Source organism: Castor canadensis, chromosome X, assembly GCF_047511655.1.
Source record: "Castor canadensis chromosome X, mCasCan1.hap1v2, whole genome shotgun sequence".
Lineage (NCBI taxonomy): Eukaryota > Metazoa > Chordata > Mammalia > Rodentia > Castoridae > Castor > Castor canadensis.
The window spans coordinates 129,559,231-129,586,397 of NC_133405.1; the positions used below are offsets into that span (position 1 = coordinate 129,559,231).

General features: G+C 40.9%; 1 protein-coding gene and 1 pseudogene across 4 annotated transcripts in view; both read right to left on the bottom strand.

The window, feature by feature from the left end:
- Ca5b (carbonic anhydrase 5B) overlaps positions 1 to 27,167 on the bottom strand; it is a 99,674-nt gene that overhangs the window by 46,813 nt on the left and 25,694 nt on the right. The window lies entirely within an intron of this gene.
- LOC141419752 (non-histone chromosomal protein HMG-14 pseudogene) lies at positions 1,464 to 4,642 on the bottom strand (annotated as a pseudogene).

The window sequence follows — 27,167 nt, forward strand, 5'->3', positions numbered from 1 at the left end:
CAGGGCTAAACACATTTGAGTAAACTCCAACAGTCAGTGAAATTAGTGATTAACGACCCCAAATTCTATCTCCTACCTCCATGCACGGCTGTGAGAATTTTAGCTTAGAAAAACAAGTATTATATACCAAGACCATGGAAAATTTCAATATAATGCCCCAGAAACAATGTAAATGATTGAACAACTAGGAAGAAGTATCAAAAGATTCAGTACAGACTTGCTGTAACTGTATGTGACTCACTATAACTTAATGGTGTTGATTCACAAACATGTACTTACCCCTCTGTTTAAGAAACTATCCTTTGAATTTGTTAGGAATATCATGTTTACAAAATTATACTCACTCAGTTTGAGTTAATTTTTATTTCCAAACAGTAGCGATTAACTTTCTCTGAAACAAAAAAAGTGTTAGCCTGTGGAAAAAAAATCAAAGTTCATAACTGTTATGCTATTTATTAACCTACAAAAATTTGATGATCTTTTTGAATGTGCTAGTTTCAGAAGATTGTCTCATCTTAAATGGGCGTAAAATGTAAGGACGAAGATGAAAATATTCCAAAACCCAACTTTCTTTGTTTATGATAAATCCTGGAAGTTGAGTTCTTTTTTTCTTGGCCAGGAATGAAGAAAAATGTATTATAATTCAAGACACTTCATTCTCAATAGTTTTGGGTTTCTTAGAACTCTAGTTTGTGACTAAGATTAGGTAATTCAATTATATTCGATGATCAAATATTTATAGGATATGAGAAATACAAAAATGAGTCAAAATATAGTCCTTACCCTCCAGCAAGTGTCAATTCTGAACCACAGAAATGTAGATCATGTTGCGAATAAATCATGTAAGAATGTAAGTAAGATGCTCTGAGAACACAGAAAATGTGAAAATCAAAAGCTAGTGGATTGGACGAGTCAGTTATAAAACTGTACAACAAAAGCAAAAGAAAGGAAAGGTTTCTCACAGGAGATAGTCAAGAAAGACCGGAATAATGGCTAAGATGTTTAAAGGTAAAAACAATGAAAGCTCACAGGATTCAAATTAAAGAAATCATGTATAAACAAATGCACACAAAGGACAGAGGTCAGACCTGCAGGACTTGCAAGGAATAACTGGTAGACTTGCTCAGAGAAAATGGAAGAGGGGGCCTTGGTGTGGAGACATCTGAAAGCCAAGTTGGTTCAGCTCTTAGAGGACAGTGTTTGGATTCTCTGATGTTAGCTCTGGGGTGCTAGTGAAGATAGGAGTGTGGGAATGGCTTCAGTGTAAATGACAAGAAGAAGAAACATGGAAGTCACAAAGCAGGATCTCTACTGCTTGAACCATGCCTCCAGGCTATTTTTCTCTAGTTCTTTTGGATATGGATTCTCAAGAAAGAGTTGCCTGGGCTGGCCTCAAACTGCAGTCCTCCCCGTCTCAGCCTCCCAAGTGCTAGGATTGTAGGCATGAGCCACCAGTGCCCGGCTCTAGAGCCACAAAATTTCAATACAGGAGACTCTAAAACGTGTTTTTTTTTTCTTTCACAATTGAGATTTTATTGTTGAGGATCAGCACACATTTTCAATGTGTACACAATTTTTTACACAAGTACCGAAAATCTAAAGCCAAGTATTGTTTCTTTTTTAAAAGTATTGTTTCTTTATTCCAGTGACATTCCAGCTTCAAACTTGGAGGCAAATTTTCCTTGAGGACAATACCGTATCTTCAAATGCTGATTATCTGCTACTTTACTTCCACTGATTCATAATTTTGCTTCACATGCACCACATACTCAAGTTTTCCATCTTTCACAGCACGTTAACAAATTAGGAAAACTGGACTGTCATGACCAAATGTTACAGAGCACACACAATTTTGACAGCAAAGATCTTGATTTTCTTTAAGAAACAGTTCTACCAGAAAATAACACAGGACCAGAGTTTAAAATATTCAAGACATATTAAATGCGCAACTGTGACCCAAATTGCCATTTAGTGTGCTTTGTATTGTAGGATATACAACTAACGCCCACCTATGGAATGTTACCCCAACACCCCAGTCAGCCAAAGCCTCCTCAATTCAATATCCCACTGTTTTCTGGTTGTACCAAAAAATAAACCAGCGAATGATTTCACTTCTTAAAAAAAAAATCATTTACACTTAAAAAATGGGATGAGGTGGGATTCCCTCCTTTTAAAAAATGGTTTTAGAGCTACTACAAAACTTGCATTTAGAAAATTGATAAAAATATTCCTCTGGATTGTACAAGAAGGGAGACGGGGAGCGCTGGGGAGATGTGGCTCGTGGTTAGTCCCACGTGGCTTCTTTTTCTTCTTCATCAGAAGCTGTACTCTCCTCGTTTTTAGTTTCTCCGTTTTCTGCAGGTAAGTCTTCTTTAGTTTCTTGGTTAGCCACTTCAGCTTGTTTTCCCTTTGCCCCCTGTTTCCTTTCGCTTGCACTTTCTTGTCTGAAGAGTTCTCTTTCCCCGCTGCCTTTTTGGGCTTCGACTCCACCTTTGCAGGCGCTGGCTTAGCTGACAACCTGGCCGACCTCCGACCTCCTCGTGGGCTCTCCCTGCGCTGTGCGCCTTCGGCCCAGCTGGCCTTCCTCTTGGGCATGGTGGCGGTGCAGGAGGCGCGTGCGATTGCTGGGGTCTGGGGAGCTAAGCTGCCTGGCTGCTAAGATCCGCGGCCTGAAACATGTTTTGACTTGGAATAGGTGAGTGGATTCAAAGTCCACAGGAAGAGCTGAGCATTCCAGCTGCCTCCTTCTACCTCACTGCCCTGCGAGTCTTTCATTCTTAACATGTCTCCAACTGGCCACACTGCAATCCTTTCCCTCCTGCCCCTTCTTCTGTATTCCGAGAACAAGGTAGGGTTGTCTCTGTTCACTCAGTTTAGCTGGGGTAGAAACCTCAATGGTCCTTAATTGCTTTCTCTTCTCCACTATCACTAGCAGGCAGTCCCGCGGATTTACCTCCAAAAGGTTTCTCCAGTCTGACTTTGCTTCTGCACAAGCCATTGTCATTCCTCAGGCACTACCATCCTCTCCTGGACGCTCTCCAACTGGGTATGGCACCAGTCTCCTTCTCCACCTGTGCTGTGCTGTCCTGTAAGCAAGTCTGAGTGTGTTTCTCTTCCCTTAAAACCTCGACTGGCTTTTCATTGGCCTCTAGATGAAGGCCAAACTCCTTTGTGGAGCCTGTAAAAGCCCCCATCCCCTGGCCCCACCCTGCTTCTCCAGGTTCTCACAGTCCCTTCACTCCAATCCCATGCCAAGGCCATCCCAAACATATGGATGTTGCATGCTGTATCTCAATGCATGTCTTCCTTTGGGTTGTCTTTCCCCTCTTCTCCTATGTTGGCCTGTCCTGCAAGACTTAGTCTGACCATCAGTTCCTTCAGAAATTTTCACCAATGTTCCAAAATCCAAGGTAGACACTGTATTTTCTGTGTTCCTTTGATACTTGACAGATTTTTTTCTTTTGTGGTGGTAGGGCTCAAACCTGGGGCCTTGAGCATGCTAGGCAAGTGCTACACCCTCAGTCCCAGACTTTTAAAAATAAAAATCATATTGTCCTTATTTATTTGTAGATTTCATACATTATGCTTCCCAAAGATATTCACCCCATGTGACTGAAATGGTTCTGACCATGTAGCAGATGCTAAGTGAATATTTCCGATCAAATTCAGTTAGCGTGTATAACACTCCGAGTAAGTGCCTGACAAAATCAGACACTTAATAATGGAGGCTCAATGTGAGCCTATTGGTCTTGGAGTGAGACCTAAAGTAGTAGAAGCTTGAGGCTATGATGAACAAGCCGAACGTCATCATGACTGTTTAAATAAGAACGAGCCTAACTTTGTATCAAAGTAGTTCTTGCATTATGACTAGCTCTCTGCATTTACCAAGGAGATCAAAATTGGAGCAGCTGGAAAAAAAAAAAAGGGAACAACCCAGGACTTAGCAAGGTTTTAGTCTGTAGATTACTACTTCAGAAGAGAAGCCTGTCTATTCCTTTGGGTTCTTGCAGGAGTTCTTTACCTGTGGTGGAATAACAGGAGTTGGCTGTGTGGGGATCACTGTTCCCTGGGATGGTTTTGTTACACATATCTATATGTTTAGCCTGGATCACTGTGCCTTGCTATAAATATGCAGACTGACGACTTCACTTTCACTAGTCTGTCTTTGATTTCTACTCCTCACCAAAATTTTCTCCATTTTTCCTTTAGATTGAGAATGTGAAGTATAATTTATCACTAATATTATCATAGTTTTTATTGAATACCTCCTATGTGCCAGGAACTATATAAGCTTATAGCATACAGATCTCATTTGATACAAAATCTTATGAAGTAGCTAGTGTTATTAGCCCCATGTCATAGGTTAAGTAACACCAAGCGAGACTTTGTAAGAAGGGCTACTCCTCAGGTCACTCACACATGAAGCTGAGATAAGCAGTTCTTTTCCTGGATTCTATTGTCTTGAAGTTACTCTGAGAGCTCTTATATAGCCAACCCATGCCCATACTTAGATTATATGTCACTCAGCCTTTAACAAACTTAACAAATATTGGTATTGCTACTATTTTTTTTGTGGTGATGGGGATTGAATCCAGGACCTTGCACATGCAAGGTAAGTGCCATACCACTGAACTACATCTCTGGCTTGCCAATCTTATTTAAAATAAAAAATGATTAAGATGAATGCAGGTCTTACATAAGTAAGAATTTTTAAATTCCATAATCAATTATTCTTATTTTCTAATTAGATTTTTTGGAACCATGTGATCCATCCATCGCCACACAAATTCCAAATTTCCATCAAAACCTGTAATTTAACATTATTATATTTATTATTATAATCTTTGAGCCCTTATCACATTCAAGGGCTAAGTGCTAGGTACTAGGGCAAGATGATGACTGGATGATATTGCCAAGTGTCCAAGTATATTAATTAAAGGAGTTTTCAAACAGCTACATTATAATAACCTGGAGAATGGCATGAAAAGTGAGGGCTAGTAGGACCCTAGTGGGGACAGTGGGTGGGGGAGAGTGGCTTCTTCCTCACACAATATTTGTGGGAATCAACCCACTGTTCCCAAGGCGAAAGTATTGTAAACAGCTAGGCTTCTCTTATAAAGAATTTCTATCTTCTTGTTTGAAATGAACAGTGAAATGTTTATTTAAGGAGGGGCTATTTAGCCAGGTGCTGGAGGCTCACATCTGTAATCCCAGCTATGCCAGTGACTGAGATGGGGAAGAGGGCAGTTCCAGGCCAGTCTGAGAAAAAAGTTTGCGAGATCCCATCTCAACAGAAAAAAGCTGGGTGTGGTGGCACATGCCTGTCATCCCAGCTATAGCAGAAGCCTAAAATAGGAGAATCGTGGTCCGGGCTGGCCTGGGGAAAAAAGTAAGACCCTATCTCAAAAAATAACCACAAAGTTGCTGGTGGAGTGGCTCAAGTAGTAGAGCACCTGCCTAGCAAGTGTGAGGTTCTGAATTCAATCCCCAGTACTGCCAAAAAAAATAGAATAAATAACCAGAGAAAAAGGGCTGAATGCCTGGCTCAAGTGGTAAAGTGCCTACGTAGCAAGCGCTCAAAGCCCTGAGTACTGCCAAAGGGTGGGGTGCTATTTAAAGGAGGTAAAATGTGAGTACAAAATGTATATTAATACTGCACCTTAACATATGTATGATAACTTAAAAGAGAGTAGAATCATTTTGTTATCCCTTAATTATTGAATATTGGGCCAATTATTATAGATGATTAAAAGTATGTAGAGATGACATGAAATACAGGATTGCTTTTTAGAAAAATGGAAGATATGATCATACATCAAATTGAAAGGTGAAGTAACAACTGGCAAGAAATATCTGTGCACATAAAAACTCACACAAAAAATGAGAACATTGAATGCTTCAGTAGAAAAAAGGGCAAAAGATAAAATGAGCAATTTGTAGAAAAAAAGGAAATGCACATGGCCATTCAATATACAAAAATGTTCAGCTTTACTATGAAACAAAGAATTGGAATCAATGCAGGAGTTATGTACTGCTGTACCATTTGTTTTGAGGATCAATTACATCTAGTGAAGAATACTGGAAAATGGACACTCATATACTGCAAAAAGTATGCACACTGACATGCCTTTTCGAAAAAAATTTAAAAATTTATTTAAAAAATTGCCAGTGCCAGTGGCTCACGCCTGTAACCCTAGCTACTTGGGAGACTGAGATAGGGAGGAACTCAGTTCAAGGCTAGCCAGAGGAAATAGTTCTCAACAACCTCCATCTTGAAAATAACCAGAGCAAGATGGACTGAAGGTATGGCTCAAGTGGTAGAGCAGCTGCTTTGTAAGTGCAAAACCCTGAGTTCCCAGTCCAGTCTCACCAAAAAAATTAAATATTTACTTAAATTTTTAAAATTATGTATTAAAATCTTACCATTTTGCATACCTTTTAAACCCAAATATAAAGTCATACTAAAGGTATTAATGGAAATGTCTGAAACATTGTTCCATTCAAGAATATAATGGTACTGTTTATTATAGTGAAAAAGAAATGTGATTCAAAAATGAATACAATATTAAATAATCATTAAAAGCTATATTATAGAAGAATATTTAACGATGAGGAAATACATCCAAAATACACCTTAAGTTCTAGAAGCAAGATAACAAAATTCAGGGGTTTTTTTTGGTGGTACTGGGATTTAATCTTAGAGCCTCACGCTTGCTAGGCAGGTGCTGTACCACTTCAGCTAGTCCACCAGTCATGTTTTGTGTTGGATATTTTCGAGATAGGGTCTCTCGAGCTATTTGCCCTGGGCTGGCCTTGAACTGGGATCCTACTGATCTCTGCTTTCCCAGTAGTTAGGATTATAGGCATTAGCCACTGGTGCCAGCTTCCAGTTTTTCGTTAGCATATATTAATTGTACAAAGGGGTTTCATTGTGATATTTCCATATATGCATACAATGTACTTTGATCATACTCATCTGTATTACTCTTTCTTATCTCCCCTCCCAGTTTTATTTTAAAGAAGAAATGTATCTGCATTTGGAAACATACACATAATAGAAAACACAAGGTTAAAAATATGTTCCTAATATTTAGAAAGCATTAACACTGGTCAGTGAAGCTGGTGGAGTTCCAGGTATTTTCTACTTTTTGATTCTCAGTAATTTCTAGAAAGAATTTCTCTAGTATTTTTTAAAATGAGATTACAAACTGAGAAATCATAATTCAAAAGAGATTGTGTTTTCTTCTTAAATGGACGGCTTCCCCTAAAATTCGGTATTTTGTTATCTTCCATCCTAGTCATATAACTAGCTAAATAAAAGCAAAAGAGAGATATTTGATATCTTTTTTGAAGTGTAAAGCTAAAAGTATACTGAAACAGATTTCTATGTGGCTTTGTTCCTTAACACAAATAAAATGTTTGTTAAATCTCTATCTGTGTGTATTGACTTTTCTTTCCCAAGATAACTTCATCTAGTCTGACTTTTTTTTCAGGGAGAGAGTAGTTAAGTGAGCTCTTCCTTTTAGGAAATTTCCATTGCACCTAACAGTGACAGAGCTAGAATCGCCAGGCTGACTTGGCTGCCTCTCCCTCTAGTACAGCTTTTTCTGACTCTGTCCTTACAACCAAGGTTGAAGGCAACGAGAAAAGGCTTCTTCTGGTGGGTTTGGCTAACAGAAATGGGTCATCTTCAGTAAAATCCCAGCCTTACTAGGAGGGGAAAATGATACATCTCTCAAGGTGCTGCAAAAGGTCCTTTGATATTTTCCTCACTGCTGCCTTAAAGATGCAAATTTCTTAGTTCACATCAGGGTCACCCAATCTAATCTTGTGGAATTTGGAGACTGAATTCATGAAGAGGCAGCATGGGAGACAGGAAAGCCCTAGCATGGAGCCCTGGGGGCTTCTCTTGGCATCATTGGTGGGATGCCCAGCAGCAGAGAGTCTTTTACACTCATTATCTTAAGTCTCAGAGCATCTTTGGGTTTTGTTAGAATTTCAGTTTTGACCTACGAGGACCAGAAATGCAGGGTGGCTCAGGGTGGTGGAGATCGGGGCTCCAGTGTTAGTCAGTCTAGCTGGGAAAGGGACAGCCAATTCAAGACATTGCTGCCAATGACTAACACTGGCTTAAGGGTCACATATATCTAGTGGCTACCATATTGGGGAGCACAACATTCTTATGATCATGAAATAGTCCACTGGGCAGCGCTGCTCCGTATCATTAATTCTGATTTTAGACAACTGTCAGATGTCAGGGCTAAACAAACACATCCCCTTGTTCGAAGTGGAAGCTGTCCTAGGGTGTTTACCTGCCAAGGTGAGACTCAGATGAGGACATTCTGGGAAGGACACCCTTTGTTAACCAGAGATAGAAAGCAGTGATATTGGCTCCCCAAATTAAGATAGCCTATCTTGAACCAGACAATTCTGCCCTAAAAGGTAGAAAGTGTATGCCAAGAAAAACTTCCAGAGAGGATTCAAATCTTTCCACCATGCCTTTAATCAGACAACTGCAGGGGGAGTGGGGGAAGGAATCTGACTTTGAGTCAACAGAGAACATTCTTTTGAGGTAGAGTTTGGGGAAAAGAAATAAAAAACTAATCTGTAGATTTCCACAAATAACTGACAGGAGATGGGCTACTTCAATGAAGGTATTAGTCCAAGTGATGGATGCTTCTTATTGAACTTTTCAGATGGTGCAACACAATGGGTCAGGCAGCTTTAAGTGGAGGGTTTGTTTTGTTTTTCTTTCTTTCTCTGTTTGCCTTGTGTTTCTACTCTGAAAGAATATTGTGCCCTTCCCCCCCCACCGCCTTTTTTCTGGTGACTACTATTTATGTGGAACTCTGTCAACCAGATTCATACATAGTCTTGAAACCAAAAGCTGATTAACACTTTTCTGTCGTTTGAGTGCAAGTCTGACTTAAAGGACTTGTTACTTCTCTAAGTCTGCAGGCATATTGACACTTGAAATTTGAGCCTGTGACTGTTTCATAAGTTTGGAAAGAAAATATTAAACCATCTAAAATGAGTGAAGGCCAAGTTTTGGGAATATTTGGGGCCATATAATTGTAGATCTGTTCTCTAGTCATTCCAGTTGCATTAAATATTAGGACTTATTTGGCTGTGTTTGGCACATTTTGTTATCATCTGATGCTCTTTCTTGTGCTCAGTAGCCACTTATGTCTAGTGGCTGCCATATGGGACAGTACAGATATAGAACATTTCCATCACAGAAGAAAATTCCATTGGCTAGCACTGTTATACATCATTAATGTTGACTTTCACAACATTATGAAGGCTGAGCAAAACCAAGTCCCTACAAGAAAATGCTTTTAAAGTGAGACTTACTTAGTATTAGGCCAGCTCTGGGAGGTAAAGTGGTAAATGGAGCACTTGCATGTTTATTTTAAAAATTTCTTTTCTAATAACAGTGTGCTTTCTTTATTAATGGGTCCTTTTGCATAGCTATCTTAAGCTTGAATAAATTATTCTGAAAAACTTCACTCTGATGTTTCATTAAAGTAATAATAGATTAAAAGGTAAAGTGTTAATAAAATGGTTTTGCTTCAAGTATTTAGTCCATAGATTAAATTTAATAGATTTAATTGTGGAATATAGAGCTGTGCTCAATTCAATTTTATACATTTACTGAGTACCTGTTATGTGTCAAACACAGCATATTTTTCCTGTCTGAGGTTATTATAAAGTACAAGGGAGTTTGTCCAAAGCAATTTCTTCCTTCACACTCAAGGGAGTTGTTGTACTGTAGTAGAATTTACTTTAAAAAATCACTCTTTTGCCAAGTATGGTGGTGTACATCTGTAATTCCAGTTACTTGAGAGGCTCGGATAGTTTGAGGCCAGTAGGGTCAAAGGTAACAGCGAGGCCTTGTCTCAACAACAAAATACAAACAAAAGGGCTGGGAGCATGGCTCAAGTGTTAGAGTACTTGCCTAGCATACACAAGACCCTGGTTTAGTCCCCAGCACCGAAAAAATCCCTCTCTGAGCAAAATGGCCATTAAGGATATAGGAGCCATTCCTTCTGGCTTCCAGAAGTCAATCAGAGTGCCTATCCTTAGATCTCAGATACAGTGATGGCTTCTGATTTTCTGTTGATGGGTAGGAAGGCACAGGGGACATGTGTTGAAATTACATTTTGACAGGATGCTCCTCTTTTACTGGGATCTCATATTTACATGAAGTAGCTGTGAGAGCAGTGCTGATGGAAATGATCGTGGGCTAAAGACTTCTCGGACCATGCCTTGGGGCCACTGCTATCTACATACTTACACCGTCACTTGGGTGACATTTCAGGAAAAAGCAGCAGCAAACTGTGTAGGTCACAGAAACATAAATGACATGCTGCTAGGCATATGGCACACAAAATTTCCCCAGCCAGAATTGGAACACTTGGTTGACCACTGTGAACATCCTTAGGAAATGCTCTTCATGGGGTCTGTAAACCAATGGAAAGATTGCTGGTAGACATAAAGGAAAATAACTAGTGACTTCCTTGATCATGTTGTGCTATGGTGAGGCTTGCTACGTGGTCAGGGGAAGGCCTCTCTGCGGGGGTGCCGTTTAAGCCGACACTGGATTAACAAGGAGCCAAAAAATGTTCAAGGCAGGAGGAATTGGTTCTTGGCAGGATGTCCTGGATGGAGGGACTTGCTGATCATGCTGCCAGGCTGGATGGGTCCAGCAACACTGCTGTCAAGGGGATGAGTAATGAGGGCTGTTAAATGAAGCAGGATGTGTTTAAAATGCAATTCAATGCTGGGCTGGATTCCACATGCACTGCCATAAAGGAGGCTGCATCCCCTGAAGCACAGCCTTCTCCCGTGGGAAAGGGACCCACACAAGGCAAAATAGGATTGAAAATATCTGCAGAGAAGCTGCCTCTTTTGAACATGGTGGATGGATGGAATACACTTGCCCAGCATGGCAACTGCGTCAGTTTTAAAATCTTCAGCCTTTTAGAGGCCCTTTGCCAATATGTGCAGAGTGCATTCTAGAAGATTATGGGCTGAATTGTGTCCCCTTCTAGTTCATATGTTGATGTACTAACTCCCAGTACTTTAGAATGTGACTGTATTTGGAGACGGGGTCTTCAATGAGGTAATTAAGGCAAAATGAAGCCATGAGGGCAGGCACTAATCCAATATCACAGGTGTTCTTACAGGAAGAGGAGATTAGGATATAGGCATGCAGAGTTAAGGCTGGAGGTGTACCACTGGAGGCAGAGCCAAGACTGACAGAAGTCAGTCAGAGTGCATCACTCATATCAGGGGAAGATGCAGCGCAGAGGTCCCCAGAGGGGCCTCCAACAGCCCCTCAGGAGCACTCTGAACACAGAGCGTCTGGGCACCTGCACAACCAAGGACCACTAACAGCAAGGGGGAACCAGAGGGCTCTAACCAAGGACAAGAACTTTGCCTTTTCTCATCTGTCTGATCCCTCCATCTCCTTTTCCATCTAAGGATGAGCAAGAATGAAGCATGGGGTAGGGCAGGGTGCATGGGGCGCAAATGCAGCACAGAGGGCAAAAGGCTGGAGCCCACCATTTGGGGCCCCACTAGGGTCAGACAGCTGGAAGGAGAGCAGTTGCATGTCAGAGGCAGGAGAGCAGTGTGACTAGACTGGCAGGTAGTCTGTAGTAGCCAGAAGTGACTGAAGGCTCCACCACCTGTCCCAGATGCTGTCAGAAGTGAGGAGGAAGGAGCTGACAGAGCGACCAAGGCAACGGTGTGAGGACCATAAGTGTCTTCCTCCATTGTGCTCTATGCAGTCAACCTGTGGAGCTGCATTGTCTGTGATTGGAGCCACAGATTTGAGTAACTTGTATTGAAAGCCTGCTATGTACTGGATACTGAGATCAAAGTGATGGGTAAGACCAGATGTCAGCAAACCTCAGCGTTGGGCCAAAACCAGTCTAAGGATTATTTTTATACAGCTCCCAAGGTAACAATAGTTTATGCATTTTAAAAAGTTTGAAAATTAAAGAGATTTGCAATACCTGAAAGTTATGGGAATTTCTAATTTCCATGTCCATATATAAAGTTTCATTGGAATACAGCCTTAGGCATTTGTGTATCTATTGTCTATGGCTACTTGCTTGCTACAAACAGAGTTGGATTGTCTGGACAGATGTCACATGCCTTCAGAACCTGACATTTCTAGCATCTGGCCCTTCTGGAAAAGTTTCTTGACCTCTACAAAAGGCCATGGTCTCACACTAAAGGAGCTCAGTCTGGCTTGCAAGGGGATAGGTCATAAAAGTTAATTTCAACAATAAAACGTTGTGTGTTTTTGAAATCTTTAAGCTGCAATGTTATATATGTTTTTAGTCTGTAGAGTGCATCTGACTTTAAAAAGCTACGTATCTATAATTTTGCTATTGAATGAAATTAAGTAGTATATGTGAAGTACTTTGAAGCAAAGTAGATATGCCATTGGTCACACCTACTTGGGAGGATGAGATCAGGAGGATTGCAGTTTAAGGCCATTCCAGGCAAGTAGTTCGAGAGACCCCCCCATCTCCAAAATAACCAGAGCAAAATGGACTGGAAATATGGCTCAAGTGGTAGAGTGCCTGCTTTGCAAGAGCAAAGCTCTGAAGTTCAAACCCCAGTTCCATTTAAAAAAAAAGAAAAGAATTTCAGCAGAGTATTAACCCAGGGATGGAGCCCTCTTAAGGGTATAAATCCATGTGACTGCACAATTCTTATGACCAAGAAATTAGCCTAGATAAAAATTATAGGAAGATGAACTAAATGCGACAGAAATAAGGCAATATCCTTGAAATTATAATACATTTATTTTTTTGTGATATGGAGTCTTGCTATGCTGCCAGTCTGGTTCTGAACTCCTGGGTTCAAGTTATCCTCCCATCTCAGCCTCGCAATCTGGGACTACAACCATGCGCCATTGTGCCTGGCTATAAATCTTGATATCAAATGCTCTTGTTATTTGCTGATTTTTTTAAAGCAGAATATAAGATGGATGATAAAAACTTAGAGTATAGAAGGCTGTGATTTTTATAGGTCATGTATTTGAGGTTTTCTTGGGATTTGGATTAAAGATGGCAACCAGGTGTTTTCAACCATATACAGTAGGTTTTAGAACAAATCTCCTACATAGACTTCATGAGAATTTCAAAATGTTGAAAGTTGCCAGGTGCCAGAGGCTCACGTCTGTAATCCTAGCTACTTAGGAGGCTGAAATTGGGAGGATCGGGGTTGGAAGCCAGCCCAGGCAAATAATTCACAGACCCCCCCATCTCCAAAATAACCAGAGCAAAATGGACTGGAGATGTGGCTCAAGCGGTAGAGCACCTGCTTTGCAAGTGCCAAGACCTGAGTCCAAACCCCAGTCTTGCTAAAAAAAAAAAAAGTTGAAAGTAGTTTCTACAGACACTATGACTTTCATCTTATAAACACTGTAAGAGTTTTGTCTATTTCCCAGGCAAACTGGGAAATTTATCTGTGTAGTTTACTCATGTATTAGCTTCAGATAACTTACCACTTTCAGTAAAGAGGTACAGGTGTAACTCAGATGTGCTTTTATCTTTCTGAGTTAAATGGTGTCGATCATATAATGGATTTTTCCTCTGCTGATTTATTTAAGAATGAATTTTGCAATTTAAAAGGAAACGACATGGTCTTTTATCCATGGTAAATTAAGAGGATTAGCAGTCTTGTGCTTGTAAAACAGCAGCCCAGCTCCCATTTAGTCCTTTTGATTTCAAGAAACAAGAGGCTGTTTCTTACTACCCCTTGGATACTGCTGGCCTTGTCTGGCTGTCCCATTGATGACAAATGGCAGTGGAGCCAATTCTTAAGAGAATTACCTTCAGACCAGGGCTTCTCACACTTGAGGAAAGTCAGGGAACATTTTTACTGCTTTTTAGTGATCTGCTAACAGAAGCCACTTGTGAATGTAGATATTAATATAATTTATTGATTAAAATTAGTCAAAATTATTACTGAAGTGAGTTCATCAGATCCATCTGCATTTAACATCTTGGAAATGAGGATTTTGTATTTAGTTGTGCTAACAGGATTGCAAATCTATAATTGGAAGGAAGTGGTGTCCTTGATACTTTAGTAAATTAACTATTGAACTTCTACAATAAATCTTTATGTTACTTCCTTTTCATCACTGACTTTCCTCACATTTACAGTTCCTTTGGCTTCTCTCATCTTACAGTATATTCAGGATTCTTCTTCAAAGTCTTTGTGCTATCATGTCTCTGAACATTTGTATCTGGGTAGGGTAAGTTTCGGTAAATTATCTCTCTCCTCTTTCCCTCCCTTATTTCTCCTCCTCCTCCTCCTTCTTTCTTTTTTGGTGATACTGGGGTTTGAACTCAGGCTTCCTACTTACTAGGCAGGTGCTCTCTCTACCACTTGAGCCACGGCTCAATCTCTTATTTCTTATTGTAGCCCCTACTCAATTTTGCTCCCTCAGGGTCTTTCAGAGACAAACGCCAGAAACAATGAGATGTTAGCTTCATTACATCCATCTACTCATTTCACAATCACCGAGTACCACATGGGCCATCCTTCAAGAGTACAGGAACTCACAGCACAGGACAAACTTGTTCCTTGCCCTCATGACCCAAGACCCAGAGAAGTCTGTTGTGTTGCGAGTGGAGAAACTATTTCATAGTCTTCCTAATGAGCCTGCAGCTGATCAGCAGGTAATAAAATTAAAAAGGGTGTTCTTTGCTCAGATACCATGAAGTTCAAAGCAGGGCATGGATTAGAGTTCCTCCTGACAAAGACTTTGGACAAGCCACATGAACTCTAGAAGCCCTTTGTCCTCCCTATGTCCTAGGTCTGTTCTCAGATAGGGCAAGGAACTATGTGCAAATTCTGGCATGTTGGGAATTATGGGTTTCTACTTTGGTTTTTAATGTTCTGGTGGGCTTGAGACATTGGCCTTGAACTTCAAGGATGTCAGCATTGCTAGTCTTGTACCTGGTACTATGGGAAGGTTCATGGAATCTAATTGCCCTTGTAGTAGAAATTCATCCTAACCATCCCTAATCATGTTGACTAATCAAGGTTAGCACTTAGTAAATGTTTGTCAGTGTATGGGACATTCTTAACATCTTGGCTTTTAAACCAAGGGCCTGTTGAGGTATGGTGGACATAAGAACACAGTGCCCTACCCACCCATCTCTCTTCCCTTTCAACTACCTTTGTATAGTGGGAAGATGCTCCCACGGCAGATATGATACTCAATGCCATGGTAGAAACAACTCCCCATGGCCTGCCTTTAAAAATTTTACATAATTATTAAGACCATTCTTATAATTTATGTCTGGGTGTTTACATCTTGGATTTGAAAACATCTCATTATTTTCAAAGTGTATTTCTGTTATGCCATTATCAATGCCAATCAGAACTTGTAATTTAACCATTGCTTTGTTTTGTGTCATATCTGTAGTTTATTGACAGTGCCTAGGCAACTTTTTAAAATAACTGCTTAGCTCTTGCTAAAGTATATCCACATATCCAGTTATGAATATATACATATACATATTTATGTTTTAATTTGAAATAATTTCAAATTTTAAAAAGAATTGCAGGCATACAGAAAATTCCTGTGTTACACTATTTCTCAACTTGAGGCAGCTTTGTACCCCAACTCCACCACAGGACTTTTGAAATTACATGGAGGTATTGTTGGGTTCCACTACTAGGCTGGGTAGGGGAGTCCTATGGAAGGGAGGTGCTACTGGCACATAGTGGGTTGAGGCCTAAGAGGCTGCTAAACTTCCTACAAAGTATGGGGTGGCCTCCACAGCAATAAGTCAGCCCTAAATGTCAATGCTAATCTTCCCAAATGCTATTATTTTACCTAATGAATGCAGTTATCAAAACTAAGAAATTAACACTGGATAAATACTATTAAGTAAACTCCAGACTTTATTTGAATTTCTGGGTTGCTAATGTCCTTTTTCAGCCCCAAGACTGATTGAGTTGTTTGTTTATTTATTTACTTATTTTTGCAGTACTGGGGCTTGAACTCAGAGCCTCATGCTTGCTAGGCAGATGCTCTACCACTTGAGCCACTCCACCAGCTCTTTTTTATGATGGATATTTTCAAGATAGGGTTTCTCAAACTATTGCCCGGGGCTGGCTTTGAACCCCAGATCATTCTGATCTCTGCCTCCTGCGTAGCTAGTATTACAGGCATGAGCCACCGGTGTCAGGCCTCCAAGATTTATTCTTTATTAGTCTTCCCGACTCTGTGTCAGTTTCTCAAGCTTTCCTTGTTTTACATAACTTTGTTGCTTTTGGAGAGGGCTGGTGAGATATTGTGTAAAAGTCCTCAACTTGACAGTGTTTGGAGTTCTTTTTCCTCATAATTAAGTCAAAGCACAAGGATTTTTGGAGAAGAAAATGAGAGGTGAAGTGTGCTTCTGAGTACCTATGGTATGTTAACATAAAATAACTCTTACATAAGAAAATAGTTTATTCAGAGGCAAAGATGAGTGATCATGCCTTGGTAACACGAGCTCAAGTTATCCAGAATGACATGGTTATCCTTGAATGACATGGTGCCATGGAAGAGAATACACTAACTTTTATAGTCACAGAACAAAAGAAGTAGGTGGGGGTCATCAAGTAGGTATGATCTTCTATAGGATTCAGCTTTACCTTTATTACATCCTTAGCTTTAGGGTTGGTAGAGGCCAGAGGTCTGTCATGCTTAAAATACATTCCAAGAGTCTTAGCTAGTAAAATACTAGGTCAGATACAGAGGTTGATAATAAATGGCTATGGCAATCAAAGGGACTAGAGGCTGAGCACGGTGGTATACACCTGTAATCTCAGAAGTAAAGAGGTTGAGGCAGTAGGATCTCAAGTTCCTGGCCAGTCTTGGCTATATAGTGACTGTCAACAACAACAACAAAAACAAAAAAGAAAGCAGCTAAAAATAGTCCAGGGTAACTTACAGTTCTTGATCTATAGCATTCTATCTCTTTATGAGGTCACCATGCTCCGATCAGTGATGGTCATACAATAAATGTGGTTTCTTTGGAGAACTTCCATTCACAGATGTCAGGGGTACATTATGTCCACAAGACATTGATCCCCTGGATCAGGGGCATCTCCCATTTCCCTTTCTAAATAGTAACAGAAGGAATCTCTAGGCCCTTACACCCAGGGGAGAGAAATTAAACTTTACCCTATTATATTTTAATCAATTGACAAGTGAAATGTAAGTCTTGTAGAAAGGAACTTCGGGATGAATAAGCAGGACAGCATTTCAAAGAACTAATTGCTTTGTAAACTCTAAAGTAATACAAAACAAAATTGGAGAACAGGAGGGCAGAACAGGTCCTGCCTGGGGGGGATGGTACCAGTGGGAGGGGAGAAGAGGTGCGAAAAGGGTATAGGAGGGTGAATATGGTGCAAATACTGTGTACACACATGTGTAAATGGAAAAATGATACCTGTTGAACCTATTCCAGGAATGAAGGGAGGGGAAAATAAAGGTGGAGGAGGTGAATTCAAGTATGATATATTTGATATAAGAACTTTTGTAAATGTCACAATGTACCCCTACCCAGCACAACAATAAAAAAAATAAATAAGCCAGGCACCAGTGGCTCATGCCTGTAATCCTAGCTACTCAGGAGGCAAAGATCAGGAGGACTGCAGTTCAAAGCCAGCCCCAGGCAAACAGTCCGTGAGACCCTATCTCGAAAATATCCAATACAGAAAAGGGCTGGAAGAGTGGCTCAAGGTGTAGACCCTGAGTTCAAGCCCCAGTGCTACAAAAATAAATAAATAAGTATATAAATAAAGCTACACAAAGAATAAAACTTCTAAAGGTAAAATAATACTCAAGAAGAAAGTAATACAAAGCCCACACAAATGAATGAGAGAATGATTGGCAGGTCTTCCTTAATTACATATGGCCAAAAAGATACAATTTTTGGTAAGAAGTAGGCAAATGGAATGGGAACACAAATGTTAAAGAGGTAGAAGTTTTTCTTACCTGGGCGTGCTACTGACTCCAACCGGTGAATGTTGGGAAATGGGGAGGTGGGGTTTAGAGCTATACCCATGACTACAAAATGCTATAGCACTTAAGAGGATGGGCAGAAGAGATAATGTGGTCCAAGGCTCAGGACGGTCCCATTCGAAATGCCTAAAGTATCCCCATTGATGCACTCAAGAGTTCAAGTCCCTTCTTACACCTTATTTACACTACAGTGATCTATCCCAGAGATAGGTGAGTTTTGTTTTGTTTTTTGTCAGGGGATGGAACCCAGTGCCTTGCACATGCTAGGCAAGCGCTCTACCACTGAGTTGCATTCTCAGGACTACTTTTTTTTTTTTAGAGCACTGGCCATCCCCACCACCCAAGGGTATTCATTTATTTGCTTATCTTCTGTTTTCACCCACTTAGAAAGCAAGCTCCATGGAAAAAGGGACTTTGCTTTGTTTCCAGCTGTATTCTCTGACTCTCTAATGGGGAATACCATGAAATTCATCCTTGAATAGTATGTAAAGAGGTTTAGATGGAAAGAACAACATAGGCCAAGTGTCCACATGACCTGCTCTTATGATAGAAATGCTAAAAAATTTATAATAAATAACAATGATAGAAATGCTATGTTGTATTTCTTTTTATATAATTTATATAATAGACTACTAACTGCATTAAACTTAACAAAATATGATTAATATATCAATATTTCAAAATAATTAAGTCAATTTATTAATAAATAATTTAATTCATATTTAACTGACAACACCTGTATAGTATAGGATAATACCTGTACTATATAAATGTAGTTATAAAATATAAGTATGAATGAAATTATATTATTTCTAATAATTATATAGTACATAATTGTGCAAATGGCATTGTGCTACACATAATATTCTACTTATAATTTTTTTATGTCTTTTTGAGATTTAACTTGCTTTTCTTTTGTAAATGTAGCTCTAGTTCAGTGGTTTCCACTGGGATGGGATGTAGGGGTGGAGTGTGTGTGCGGGTGGGAGGATAATTTTGTTCTTTGGGTACACTCAGCCATGCCTGGTGACACTGCTGATGGTCACAACTGTGGGTGTGCTACTGGCACTTGTTGCTCAGAGGCAAGGGTTGCTGTTTATACCCTCACTCCCGAGAACAGTCCTCACCCAAAGGAATAATCTGGACAAAACATCAACAGTGCCAAATTGGAGAGACCAACTTGTAGTCTTTCATTTGTTTGTTTGTTTGTTTTTTCAGGGATACGGAACCCAGGGCCTTGCCCATGCTAGGCAAGTGCTATACCTGTGAGCTACACCCCCATCCCTTGGATTTTTGAGACAAGGTCTTCCTACCTAGCTCAGACTGACCTCCAATTCTCAATTCTCCTGCCTTAGCCTCCAGAGTGCTGGGATGACCAGTGAAGGGCCCCATGCAGAGCTGTGGTGTAGTCTTTAAGAGAAAGAAAATGACAATCTCTAGAATAATCAAACTGTCTATATTATCATATAAAATAAGAACAAACATTTAACTATATAAACTGGTACATGGGGTGGGGGAAGCCCACCTTCCTGATAAGTCTGTTCCCAGGGACAAGGCAGGTGTGGGCTGGCAGGGACAAAGCAAGTTTTTTGATAACAGTAAAGTCTTTTCACTAAGGGCTCTTCCGGGTAAGGAGAGGTGGTCTGGGAGGTGGCAGACCCGCCAACTGAAGGGGCAGGAAGTGAAGTGGTGGCTCAGTGACTCCTGGGTGGTAAAGCAGCAGTCAGTAGGCTGCAAGGACTGTGGCTTGGAATGTCAGGAGGCAAGGCTGACTCCTAGAAGCCAAAAGGGGCCAGCAGGCTGGGTGTGCTCAGAAGCTAGGGGCCTGAGCCCCTGTCCAGGGCTGCATCTGCTGCTGGCTCCACAGCTGAGGCTCTGAGACTGGGTTCCTGGGTTGCCATGGGTTCTGTGGCCGGTGGGGCAGCAGGCTGGGCAGGCTGAGGGAAGTCTTTATTGGAAGGAACTTCCTTCACCCAGGGGGAGTCGACGCCTCTCTTCAGTCGCCCAGGCCTGGGCACAAAAGGCCTGGGCCCTCCATCTCTGGTTATGGGCTTGAAGGCAGATGGCGTGGGTGCAGGGCTCTGCTTACTTATCTTGGGGTCAGGGACCTCAAACCAGAGCGGCCCGTCGAACTTCCTTTTCCCTTTGTTGCACTGGCTGAGCGCCTTCTGCACAGTCTCCTTGGCGCAGGGGTCGGGCTTCTCCTCAGGGGGTGGGCAGCTGAAGCGGCTCCCTGAGCACCCAGAGGAGAATAGGCCTTTCATCCCGCGCTGGTGCCCGCGGATGTACTTCGCTGCCCAACGCCTGCGCTTCGGGAAATGGTAGCGAGTGCCCAGAGGACCGGGAATCACGACGAGCCAGACGGGCAAGGTGCGGAGAGGGTGCCTGAGAGCCTTGGTGGCCAGTGACCCCGAGGCTCTGGCGTGGTTCATGCCAGGCTGCACGGTAGGGAGGCGTGGGGTGCTCACCAGGAGCTTGGGATCCTGGGGGCGCCCGGGGCTGGCAAAGTGGTGCTCCTGGGTAGAGGACCGCAGCACGACCTCGCGTGGGCCCAGGAAGCTGCCCAGGAGGGCGCCGCGGCGGGTGGGCCTGGGCCTCACAGAGCGGGGCTTCCGGGCGGCCTTGCGTGTGCTCAGGAAGCACCTCTGAAACCTGCCCAGGTAGATGCCCAGGAGACTCCTGCGACGCCTGGGCTTCCGAGGGCGGGCCCTCTGGGGCCAGATCGGCCGCGGGGCCTTGTTGGTGCCCAGGTACCTGTTCAGGTAGCTGCTCAGGTAGCTGCCCATGGTAGCGCGGTGACGGCGGGGTCGGAGCCTTCGAATGGGTATCTCGTTCTCGACGTCTGTGGACGTGACAGAAGGCGAAGCTCACAAGATTCGAGTGATGGTTGGCATCGATTTGCAAGCAAAGCACATGGGGCTCGGGACACGTGGGACCCTCTGCCCTCGCGGTCTTGCACCCGCCAGGCCCGCGCCCCGCGGACATGAGGACAGCAAGGGGCGCAGCGGCAGCTTGAGCTCCCCCATGCCATCTGGACAACAGGGTCAGCTCTAGCCTCTGTCCTTCCCATTGCTGGTCCCACACACTAGCTTTGGGCAGAGGGGCCTGGCACCTGCCTTGACTTTCGTACTTGACACTGCGAGGGAGAAAATATGAGGACTCTGCAGGCAGCTATTGACAGAAGGGCGCTCTCTTTCATTATTGTAAATACGAACATAATACACTTGGATGCTCTTTTATGGAAAAACAAGTAACTAATTTACTGTTTTCAGTAAAGGCGACTGATGTTCATTTTTCAGGATGGATGTTAACACCACTTTTTGCAACTTAGCTGTTTAGGAAATGGAGAAAGCCATCGGGATTTATGTTCAGCGCTGGCATCGTTGCTTTCACATGGACTCTGCTATAATTTTCGGCCTTTATGCATTCACGTATAGGTGGTTTCTTCTCTGAACACTAATGCCAATGAGGCACACTTTCCACTAACATTTGAAAATGTAAACTTCAAAAATAGTGTCCGGGGGGTAAGGGTGGGGGAGGGGAGCAGGGTGGAGAAATGACCCAAACAATGTATGCACATGTAAATAAATAAACAACAAAAAAAAAGATTTTAAAACCATAGGAAAAAAAATAGCGTCCAAGGGTTTTAGGGTAATTGATTGGAGTGCTTAAATTTGGAGGTCTGTTCAAGGTGGTGATAACAATCTTTTCTTGAGAACATTTCCTTCAAAAGCATGTGTATAAGGAAGTTAGTGAGCTGTCCTGAATGCTACAATGTAAATGTGCAAAAGGGAGAAGCCAGCAACAAATTCAAGATGGGGTCCCAGTTTGAAGTGGGAGGCTGAATGGTGAAGACAGCTTACAGCGCTTAATGAAGAAGCATCAGATTTCTGAGTTCTGAGGGGCCTAGTGTTTTGGGCCACAGAGGTGGGATCAGCCAGTGATGACCCCACCCCCACTCCTTGGTGAAGTCAGTTTTTGGCCCAGTCCTTGTTTAAGGAATGGTTCCCCCCTCCTCCATGTGATTTTGAAAACAAAGATAATCTTTTTTGTGGTACTGGGTTTGAACTCAAGGTCTCACACTGGCTAGGCAGATGCTCCACCACTTGAGCCACTCCACTAGCCCCTTTTTGTGTTGGGTATTTTCCAGATAGGGTCTTGCAAATTATTTGCCCAGGCTGGCTTTGAACTTCAATCCTTCTGATCTCTGGCCTCCTGAGTAGCTAGGATTATAGGTGTGAGCCACCAGCGCCCGTCTAACAAAGATATTCTTATGGCATAATTTTTCTCTTAAGACAGTTTTCAAGATAGAAGTGACTTTTCATACAAATGCGAGGTGTCTTTTTAAGATAGTAATGGCACTGGAGTGAACTGTCTAATGCCATTGAGTGTGGACTTCTTAAAATATATTCTTCCTTTCCATGTCTATAGAATTTTCCACATATTTTTTGCAATATAACCTACTGGGTGTCATTCTGGTTTGTAGCTAAAGAGCCTCTAAAAAACCACAGCCTTCCAGAGACCTACACGGAAGTACAAGTGAATGAACTCTAAACACATCTTCTACTGGTGGATCAACATGTTGATTAACTCGATTTTTTGGTGTTGAATTTTCTAGAGTTCTTTATGAATTCTGGATATCAATTCTCTGTCAGATGGATGAATAACTGGCAAAGATTTCTCTCCCGTTCCGTATACTGTCTCTTTACTCCGTTGTTTCCTTTGCTATGCAGAAGCTTTTTAATTTGATGCAATTTCTCTTGTCAGTTCTTGCTATCATGTATTGATTAATTAAGTTCTCACAGACCTGGAAGACATCTGATTCTTCTCCTTTTCATGCACCAAGAGAAAAAGGATTTCACTGGTTAGTTGATGTTAAAGATTAGTATATATCACTGGTGTTCAGCCATAGGTGAGTTCACAATGTATATTAAAGAATGTCTAAAGATATTTTTTGATTGTCACTGGGGGGGGGTGTTCCACGGCCTCCACTGAGTAGACGCCAGGGGTGCCCCTAAAGATCCTGCAATTCATAGCACAGCCTCCACAACAGACAATGATTTGGCAGGGGATGTCAGTGGTCCTGACATTGAGACCCTTCACCCAATGATGCATTCATCAAAGGAAGAAATTAGTTTGAGTCAATACGATTAAGTAAACTCCAGACTTTATTCAGATCACCCTGGTTTTCCTGCTAGTGTCCTCTTTCTGTTCCAGATCTATCCCTCATTGGACTCCTCCACTCTTGAGTTTTTCTGTCTTGTTTTTCAGACCTTGATACTTTTCAAGGGGGCTGGCTAGACAGTTTATAGAAGTCCTTTTTCAGTTTGGTTCTGTCTGCTGTTTTCTCATGATTTAGACTGAGGATACAAATTTACTGTGAGGAATGCCATAATGATGACTGGTATTTAGGTTGTTTACAAACAATGATGCAACAATATATATCATTGTTTAGGTCAGTAGTTAAGTGCAGGACTGCTCTTCAAAGATTATATGCCATTTGGTAGCTGCTGCAGTAGTGCCAATTTAGCATCTAACCTTCCTTTGGTATTGTAATTGCTAGAGATAAAAATTACCTCAGAATTTATTTTTGTGGTGGTGGTGATCCAACCCAGGGTCTCAAGCATGCTAGGTAGGTGCTCTACTGCTCAGTTATGCCCCCAAATCTTTTTGCTTTAGTTTATTTTCAGGTAGGGTCTTGCACTTTTTGCCTGGGGTCGGCCTCTGACCATAATCTTCCTACCTCTGCCTCTTCTATAGCTGAGATTACAACATGTACCATCATGCTCTGCTTTTTTTTTTTTTTTTTTTGCGGTACTGGGGTTTGAACTAAGGGCCTACACTTTGAGCTACTCCACCAGCCCTTTTTGTGATGGCTTTTTTATTTTGAGATAGGGTCTTGCAAGCTATTTACCTGGGCAGGCTTTGAACCATGATCCTCCTGATCTTTGCCCATATCTAGGATTACAGGCGTTGAGCCACCGGCACCCAGACCCGTTTGCTTTTGAGATAGGGTTTCAGTACCTTTTTTTTTACCCCTAACCTGGGCTGGCCTCCAACTGTGATCTTCCATCTCTGCCTCCCCATATACCTGTGATTACAGATGTGTTCCTCCACATCCAGCTCCCCAACCCACTTTTTAAGTTTATTATTCAATAATTTATATCTTTATTCATGTGCGATTAGCACCTACCAACAATGCACAAGGCTGCCCGTTCTTCACAATTTACCAGCACCAGACACAATCAAATTTTGGAATCTCAGTTAGTCTGACAGGTAAAAGTTGGTATTTCATTGTAGTAACTTCATTTGTGTCATCCCTTTTTATAAGTGAGGTTGAAATGTTTTTCAAATTTGTGAGTTTCTTGTGTTTCCTTAACTGTAAACTGTTTATATAATTTGTTGCTAATCATTTAAAAACTAATTTCTAGGAATTCTTTGTATATTAGGGCAATGAGTCCTTTGTCTCTTTTGTTCACTGTAGTGTCCCAAACACCTAGAACTGTAGCTGGCATATATAGACACTCAATAATAGTGCATGAACAAGTGAACAGGGTTGCAAATATTTCCCATTTATTTTGTCTTTTGCATATGGTGATTTTCATCATGTAGGATTAAGAAAAAACGTTGTAGGCAGTCTAATTTGGTAGTTTTTTTCACTAAAAACTATATTCTTTTTTCCTCAGATTTTTTATTATCATTTATTGTTGTACTGGGGGTACATTGTGACATTCACAAAAATTCTCACCATATATTATAGCTAGTTGTTTTCTTGATGACTAATGAGTTTTGATTTATAGAAAAGCTTTCTACATTTGCAGTTATGAAGCAATCTTCCTATGCTTATCCTAGTACTTTTTTGGTACTTTTTGCCTTTAAAGTTTAGTTCCATCTGAATATATTTTTGTATATAATACTTTCTCCCAAACCTGCTTAATTGTCTCCCAGCACCTTTTACTAAATCCATCTTTCCCACACTGAGCTGAGTGTTCTCATAAACTAAACGCTCATGTATGTATTTAGGCCTATGTCTGAGCTTACTATTTTTCTCTTTTGTTTTCATTTATGTGCCAGTACCATAGTATTTAATTATTGTGGCTTTATAACCTGTGGGTCTAACCATGCCTCATTTTATTTTTTACATTTTTTTCTGACATTACCTCATCCAAGTAAGAATGGCTAAAATTAGAAAGACTAAAGATGACAAATGCTGGTTAAGGAAGTGGAGCAAAGGGACCCCTTGCACACTGCTGGTGGAAATGCAAATTAGTATAGCCATTGTGGAAAACAGCATGGCAACTCCTCAAAAAATTAAAAATAGAACTACCCTATGATCCAGTAATCTTACTACTGGGTATATATCCAAAGGAAATGAAATCATGACGTCAAAGAGACATCTTCATTATAGCAATATTCATAACAGCCAAGAAATGGAAACAACCTAAGTGGCCTTCAATGAATACATGTATAAAGAAAATGTGGTACACATACACCAAGGAATAACATTCAGCCATAAGGATGAAATCCTGTCATTTGTGACAACATGGATGGAACTGGAGATTATAAGTGAAATATACCAGACACCAAAAGACAAGTACTATATAATCTCACTCATATGTGGAATCTAAAAAGTTGATCTCATAGAAATTGAGAGTAGAATGGGTTATGAGAGGTTGGGAGAGTAGGGGGTCGGGAGGATGGGGAAAGCTTGCTCAATGGCTATGTTATAGTTAAATAGTAGCAAGATATTCTGGTGTGCTGTTGCACAGTAGGGTGACCATAGGTAAAGCTAATGGAAAGCTGAAGAATTCTGAATGTTTTTACCATAAAGAATGTTTGAGCCACCACCGACCAGCAAGAAATGATAAATGTTTGAGGACATAGATATGTTCAATCTGATTTAAGCATCATACAATGAATACACATATTAAAACACTGCATGGTACCACCTATTTACAAATGCTATGTTTTTTTATACTGGTTAAAAATTAAATTTCAATGAATATTTATGGCCATTCATGCTTTTCCACATGGACTCTAGAGGTCAAAATTAAATTGGTATTACAATGAGATCACAACTCAAGGGAAACTGATACCAAAAGTGTCTTTATGATGTTTTTATATCTAATAACATGATAGGAATTTTGTTAATTCATCTTTTGTATTCATCAGGAGTGTTTTAGCTTTCTTATTTGCATTTCATATTGTTTACTGAAAGGTATTTTAGTTTTTCAGTTTCCATTGTAATTTCCTTCTTGTATTATGTCTTCAATTGTGAGTTACGTCAAAAGAATTCATTCTCCATAAGTTAGCAAAGTACTCCACTAGTTGCTGAACCATTTTATTTCTGCAGTTTTCATTGTTTTCGCTTATGTTCTTTTATCTTTTTTGACCTACCTTTGACTCCTATTAGAATTTAACTCAATTGAATATTTATTATATTCTTTCTGCACCAATCTTAATATTTGAGCTGAGATTAATTTTTAAAAAGTTAGAGAATTTTCCTCTCATTTCTACTGTATTAAGTGATTTTTTTTTTTTTGGCGGTACTGGCGCTTGAACTAAGGGACTGCACCTGGAGTCACTCCACCACCCCTTTTTTTGTATGGGTTTTTTCGAGATAGGGTCTCTCAAACTATTTACTGGGGCTGGCTTTGAACTGCAATCCTCCTGATCTCTGCCTCCTGAGCATTAGAGGTGTGAGCCACTCGTGCCTAGCTGTATTAAACGAATTTTTACACTTTTTTTGGCAGTATTGGGTTTTGAACTGAGGGTTTCACGCTTTCAAGGCAAGTAAGTGCTCTACCACTTCAGCCATATCCCAGCTTAAAACTTTTTTAAAGGGATAGAAAATTTTTGTCAGATATGTTTCAGAAATCTATGGTAATAATAATACCATTTTTTCTCTTTATATTTGCCGATGGGATAAAATATATTAATTATATGATTCTTAGAACTGAACCCAAACCATCTTTGCATTACTGGAGTAAATGTTACTTATTCCAAGTTACAAAGTAAGAATTTCTCTAACACACTACTGGATTTTTGTTCTAATGTCTTGTTTAGCTTTTATTTTTTAGTAATTATTTCTCAGAGATGGTGGTTGAATATTAAC